The sequence below is a fragment of the Octopus sinensis genome, linkage group LG7 (genome assembly GCF_006345805.1).
Source record: "Octopus sinensis linkage group LG7, ASM634580v1, whole genome shotgun sequence".
In the NCBI taxonomy this organism is placed as follows: Eukaryota; Metazoa; Mollusca; class Cephalopoda; order Octopoda; family Octopodidae; genus Octopus; species Octopus sinensis.
In genome coordinates this window covers 11,843,851-11,851,350 of record NC_043003.1, presented here as the reverse complement: position 1 = coordinate 11,851,350, position 7,500 = coordinate 11,843,851, and positions in this window count along the sequence as shown.

The window sequence follows — 7,500 nt, the reverse complement described above, 5'->3', positions numbered from 1 at the left end:
CTTTCTCTCTCTCTTACTTCCACTTTCTCTTTCTCTCCCTTTCTCCCACTATCTCTCTTTCTTTCTCACTTTCTCCAACTTTCCACCCCCCTCTCTGTCTTCTCTCTCTCCCTCCCTCCACGTGTGTTGTTACGTGTATACATACGTACATACACACACACATACATACATACATTCACACAAACGCACATACATACATACACACAAGCACACATACATACATACATACATACATACATTCACACAAACACACATACATACATACATACATACATACATACATACATACATACATACATACATACATACATACATACATACATTCACGCATACACACATACATACGTACATACATACATACATACATAACATACATACATACATACATACATACATACATACATACATACATACATACATACATACATATATACGTACATACATACATTCACACACACACACATACATACATATTCACATATACAGAATATCTGCACACTACCACATACGTCCATGACGATGGCTGTCCTTCATCTTTGAAATGCTTTGACGTTATCCTCCCGTCTCTCCTTTAAAAGGTTCGCCATTAATATATGCATGAGAGAGAAAAAAAAACAGCGGAACAGAACTTAACATTTCTCTTGTACCTAAATCCTTTACTACTTTCCGTTGTTTATTCATAGAAAAGTTACAGGTGTTTGGTTCATTAAGTTTTAAAAAAAGAGGCTGTTGTGCTGACTTCCGTTCTCTTTTCACTTTAAATATCTTTCAATGAAGCCAGAACAATAGACGTTTAATAGGTCCCAACTGGTAAAGGCTTGGCTGAACACGTCAATCGAAGTCCGAATATGTCACTACATGTGAATTTAGGAAGTAAAATATCTAGTTTTGCCAGTCTTCTTGTCGATAATACGCCATGTTATCTTTTCGTGCTGTGAGATAAGCGTATCTCATAACATAACACTTACGTTTTAATGTTTTAACGATACGCAGAAAATATAACTTGTCCAATCACGTTTATCGATTTGCTTTTTCGATAGATTAAGAGTTTGTGATCTTTTTTTTTTTTTATTTCTTCCGTTCATTGAAAGTTTGTAACATCTTGATCATTGATATATCCTGTTCTTTTATAAGATGGTGGTGAGCTGACAGAATCGTTAGCACGCCGGGCTAAATGCTTTTGTGGTATTTCGTCTGCCGCTACGTTCTGAGTTCAAATTCCGCCGACGTCGACTTTACCTTTCATCCTTTCGGGGTCGATTAAATAAGTACCAGTTACGCACTGGGGTCGTTATAATCGACTTAATCCGTTTGTCTGTCCTTGTTTGTCCCCTCTATGTTTAGCCCCTTGTGGGCAATAAAAAAATAAGAATCGTTAGAGCATCGGAGTAAAATGTTCAGAGGAATTTCTTCCAGCTCTTTACGTCTTGAGTTCAAATTCCGCTGAGGTTGACTTTGTTGAGGCCAACAAAAGAAATACCAGCCAAGAACTGGCGTCGATGTAATCGACTTCCTCTCCACTTAAAATTGCCAGCCTTGTGCCAAAATTAGAAAGGATTATTACTAAAGCAGTGAACTTGTAGAACCGTCAGCATGCCGGACAAAATGTTTAGCTAAATTTAGTCCGTCTTTATGTCCAGAGCTCAGATTCCGTCGATGTCGACTTTACCATTCATCCTCTCAGAGTTGATAAATTAGGTACCAGTTGAACACTGGGGTCGATGTAATCAGCTTACTCTTCTAAAATTGCTAGCCTTGTACCAAAATTTGAAACTATTATTATTATTATGTTTTTTTCCCTTCTTTCTTAAAATTTTCTTCCATTTCTCGCCGAGTGTTTTCCATACACCTAGAAGCTCATTGTATGCATTACTAGATTACACGCGCAAATTCACAAACAAAATATGTATTTAAAAATTAATTGCTAGCTGGATTTCGGCTCCTCCAAATTCTGTAGGAGTTTGCGGTGAGTTTCTCTTGGGTTGGCCTACTTAATGCAAAGTAATAAGCATATATTACTTCTTTATATTCTTCCCGGTTGCATTTAGTTCTTTTACCTTTTTGGCTTTCTGGTCGTTGTGGTGGTGAACTTTGGGGGCTTAATTTGGGACAAATCCCGTTTAAGTGACCTTCCAGGTTCGTATTCGGGGAAGACATTCTGCCATTTGAAACTTTTTCGCCATCAGACTGGCAGCCTCCTGACGGGCGCGCTTCCTGTATAACCATTGGACAAGCGATTCGGTGTACTGTTAGTAATTCTCTTTTCAAGTAAAGTTAAACTATTATTAAGTTTTCATTTTTTTTTTAATTAAAAAAAATTTTTTTTTTAATTAAAATTTTTTTAAATGTTTAATCAAAAAAATAAAATGAAATAAAAAAATTAAAAAATAAATATATATATAAAAATTTTGTTATTATTATAGAGTGAGAGAGCAATGTGAGCCATCAAAGTGACACTGGGGTACAAATATACGAAGCCCAGTATACGTGCCCCTTGCAGCTGCAAGGGGCACGAGGAAAGTGTGAGAGAAAGTTGTGGTGAAAGAGTCAGCAGAAGTTCGCCATTACCTTCTGCCAGAGCCTAGTGGAGCTTAGGTATTTCGCTCATAAACACACACATCACCCGGTCTGAAATTCGAACGCGCAATCCCTCGACCGCGAGTCCGCTGCTCTAACCACTAGGCCATGTACCTCCAACCAATATTTTGCTTCGTCAAGAGTTGTAACAGAAAACTCAGCATATTTCAACGTGGTTTAGAAAGTAAATGTTTGAAGTGCTTCCTGAGAACAAGAATTATTATTATTATTATTTTTTTTTTTTTTGAAAAATGCATCTCTAAGAATCGTATTTTCTTCTATACCTGCGTAATTCAGAGAGTTAGAGAAAAATCAATACAATTTATAAAATAAGCTAATGAAGTAGATTTGAAATTAGATGCGTTTGAATGGTTGGATTTAAGAGATCAAGAAGTACAGTCAACGGCCTTCCATTCCAAACTTCTTCGGAAGCAAAGGAATTCGTCACATTAAAAGGTGATTTTGAAGAATGCGAACGTGAAAACGTACGAGTAATTGGGCTATTCTCATGAGAGATGGACCAAAACAGGTTTTCAAAAACTGTTTAGAATGCCCAGAAAAATTACTATAAACAGATAAAAGTATAATGAAATGACTCGTTTTTGATCAGGCTGTGGGGTAAGAAGTTTGCACGCAACCCTGTTGTTACTGGTTCAGTCCCACTGCATGGCACCTTGAGCGAATACCTTCTACTATAGCCTCAGGCCGACCAAAGCCGTGGAAATAGGCTTGGTAGACGAAAACTGAAAGAAGCCTGTCGTATATATGTGCGTGTGTGTATTTTTGTTTGTGTTTACCCCCCCCCCATTCACACATACCCATACACTCACCGCTTGATAACCGGTGTTGGGTTGTTTACGTTCTTTCGTTGTTTTACCAAAAGAGAACGACAGAATAAATACCAGGCTTTAAAGAAAGAAAAGTATTGGCGTTGATTCGTTCGACTAAAATACTTCAAGGCGGTGCCCAAGTATGGCCGCAGTCTAATGACTGAAATAAGTAAAACACAAAAGATGAAGAATGTCGACATTAGGACAATTTCTTATTTCTTTACTACCCACAAGGGTCTACACAAAGAGGGGACAAACAAGGGCAGACAAAGGGATTAAGTCGATTATATCGACCCCAGTGTGTAACTGGTACTTATGTAATCGACCCCGAAAGGATGAAAGGCAAAGTCGACCTCGGCGGAATTTGAACTCAGAACGTAGCGGTAGACGAAATACCTATTTCTTTACTAACCACAAGGGGTTAAACACAGGGGACAAACAAGGTCAGACAAACGGATTAAGTCGATTACATCGACCCCAGTGCGTAACTGGTACTTAATTTATTGACCCCGAAAGGATGAAAGGCAAAGTCGACCTCGGCGGAATTTGAACTCAGAACGTAGCGGCAGACGAAATACGGCTACGCATTTCGCCCGGCGTGCTAACGTTTCTGCCAGCTCGCCGCCCTCCATTAGAACAATTTCTTCCAGATCTGCGCAGCGTTGCCTTTAACAGGAAACTATTAATCGCATTATGTCACATTAATTTTTGTGCCCTGCTCCACATTAAGTAAATTAGAATTCTAACCACAGACATTGTTATCAGAGCAAACTCATTAGCGTGTTTTCAAATTACAAGATCAATGTAAATAAATATACGCCATGAGGCTTTTATCCTGTTTTGGAGAAATTCAGACGAATTAGCAATTGGTATTTTCAGATGAAAAAAGGCAGCAGGTTGGCGCACGCATGCGCACACACACACACGACAGGCTTCTTTCAGCTTCCGTTCACCAAATCTATTCCCACGGCTTTGGTCGGCCTAAGGCTATAGTAGAACAGGTAGCATGCCGGTCAAAATGCTTCGCAGTATTTCGTCCGACTTTATGTTCTGAGTTTAAAATATATCCGCCGAGATCGACTTTGCATTTCATTCTTTCGGGGTCGATGAATTAAGTACCAGTGAAATACTGGGGTAGATTTAATCGACTAGTAACCTCCCCCAAAATTTTAGGCCTTGGGCCTCCAGTAGAAAGGATTATTATTTTCACTTTGTTGTATTTCGCCCGTCGCTGGATTCTGAGCTCAAATGCCACCGAGATCGACTTTGCCTTTCATCTTTTCAGGGTCATTAAATTAAGTACCAGTTAAGTATTGGGATCGATGTAGCCGACTATCCGCCTCCTCCGAATTTACTGCCTCTTGTGCCTAAATTTGAAACCAATATTTTCTGGGGGAAAAATTATTTTATGAGATGTCACATGCGTCACAAATTATGGATTCTCTTCAAAAAATTCAACGTATATTCCGGGTAGGAAATTTTTTTCTTTCATACTTACCTGGGTAGTCAATCTTTACAAGGGAAAATGAATCAATACAATTCTTGCAAATTCTCAGGATTTACAGCTTAGATATTTCGTAAATTTCATCTCTGACTGTCGCGTATATCACGCGAGAATGACCCAATCATGAATAAACGTTCAGATGGCGAACTTTTGAAAGTGTAAAAGTGAACTTGCGAAAATTTTGGCGCTCTCTTACTCTCTCTCTACTCTTTTACTTCTTTCAGTCATTTGACTGTGGCCATGCTGGAGCACCGCCTTTAGTCGAGCAAATCGACCCCCAGGACTGATTCTTCGTAAGCCTAGTACATATTCTATTGGTCTCTTTTGCTGAACCGCTAAGTTACGGGAACGTAAACACACCAGCATCGGTTGCCAAGCGATGTTGGGAGAACAAACACAGAAACACAAACACACACACATACATATATATACGATGGGCTTCTTTCAGTTTCTGCCTACCAAATCCACTCACAATGCTTTGGTCGGTCCGAGGCTATAGTAGAAGACACTTGCCCAATGTGCCACGCATTGGGACTGAACCCGGAACCATGTGGTTCGTAAGCAAGCTACTTACCACACAGCCACTCCTACACCTGCTCTTAAAATTCTTACAAAATCGCTTCTAGCAATTTTCTCATTAACTTGTGAGCAATGTATCCTTCACAAAAAACAATTATGTTCTTAATATTAACAGCAAAATGTTATTAAAGCTATCTTACGTCTTTAATCTTTTACTTGTTTCAATCGGTGGGCTACGGTCATGTTGGGGCAATATCTTGAAGGATTTTAGTCAAACAAATCGACACCAGTATGTATGTTGGATTTTACGTCACTTTTGCCGAACTGCAAGCTCACGGGGGCGTGCAGAAACCAACACCACTTATCACGTGATGAGGTAGGGGACAAATACAAATGCAAACACACACACACACACACACACACAACACACACACAAACGCACACACACACAAAAGGTATTGGTCGGCCCGATGCAATAGTAGAAGACGCTTACTCGAAGTACCGCACAGTGGAAACTAGCCCAAGTGTTGCAAAGCGATCTTCATAGCCACATAGACATGTTTCACTTGTTGAGATTATCTCTACAGGATATCTTATAGAAATTATATCTGCAGAGAATATTTACAGAGATAACCATAACAAATTATGTAAATCGCACTGCTAACACAAGAGAACAGGGTATTGACTTATAAAAGAGTTTAAAACATAACGAAATACCGCGTCTCTACAAGTCATTGGCAGACATGTTTGTACCTCCCCATAATCATGTCTGTGCATAGCAACTTTTGTTTTTAGATTTCATTTTATCTAAGTTTAAGAAATATATTTCAAATCATATTATTGTTATTTTTGCTTTTTTTTTATTTTACTTATTTCAGTTAATAGACTGCCGCCATGAACGTTTTTCGACGAAAAAAAATTGCTCATAGTAATTCTATTAGGTTGTCCGGAAAGTTCGTGTCGATTTTTAAAGGAAAGAAAAAAGGTCAATAAATAATTGCCATTACATTTTTAATCAACCAAATATGAACCATTTTGTTGCACAATACGTCTCCATCTTTCCTTTACCTTGAAAATACCCTCTTCCCAGAATTGTGGTAGTTTCATGGCAAAGAATTCATCAAGGTATCTTTTTACGTCATCCAAGGAATTGAAATTTTTATCATTAAGACTATTCTGCAGAGACCTGAATAAGTGGAAATCCGAAGGAGCAATATCTGGTGAATATGGAGGGTAGAGTAACACATCCCAGCTGAGCTGCAGCAATTTTTCTCTGGCTCCCAATGCATCAAATGCCAAAAATGAACTTTCTTATCTTCCATTTTAAAGGGTTACAGAATTAACACAGGTTATAGGAACATAAACCTTCTTCCACGCAAAGATAGCTTAAACTGTGCTCTAAATGGAGGTGTAGTCACCTATTTTATGGACACAACCATGTTCTAAAATTAGTGGAAAGGTAAGCTACTATAAATCGGCACGAACTTTCCGGACAACCCAATATTTGGATCTAGTAATTATTTTATTGATTTCTTTTGTCGAACCGCGATAGCTATGGGGATGTAAACAAATCAGCACCGGTTGCCAAGAGGTAGGGGAAGACAAACACACGCGCATATATGACAGGCTTCCAAACAGTTTCCGTCTACCAAAATCTTTGTTTATTGAAAATTTAAAGATAAAATCGCTCAGAGGATGGGAAGAAAAAAATAGCCACAAACAATAACAAGAACAGTCCAGTGAACTAATGAGAACATAATAGATTGTGAAGCAAAGTGTGAAATGAAATACTTTAACACCTCATCACCTTCTGTGTCAGGGCACCTTCTGGCAAAGATTATACATACATACATACCCAGATACACCCATACATATAAATAGATAATATATATATAATATATATATATATATATATATATTATATTATATATATATATATATATATATATATATATATATATATATTATAAATATGTATACATATCTATACATATATATATACATATATATATATATACACCTATGTATGTATATGTGTATGTATGTGTGTATGTATGCATATGTATTTGT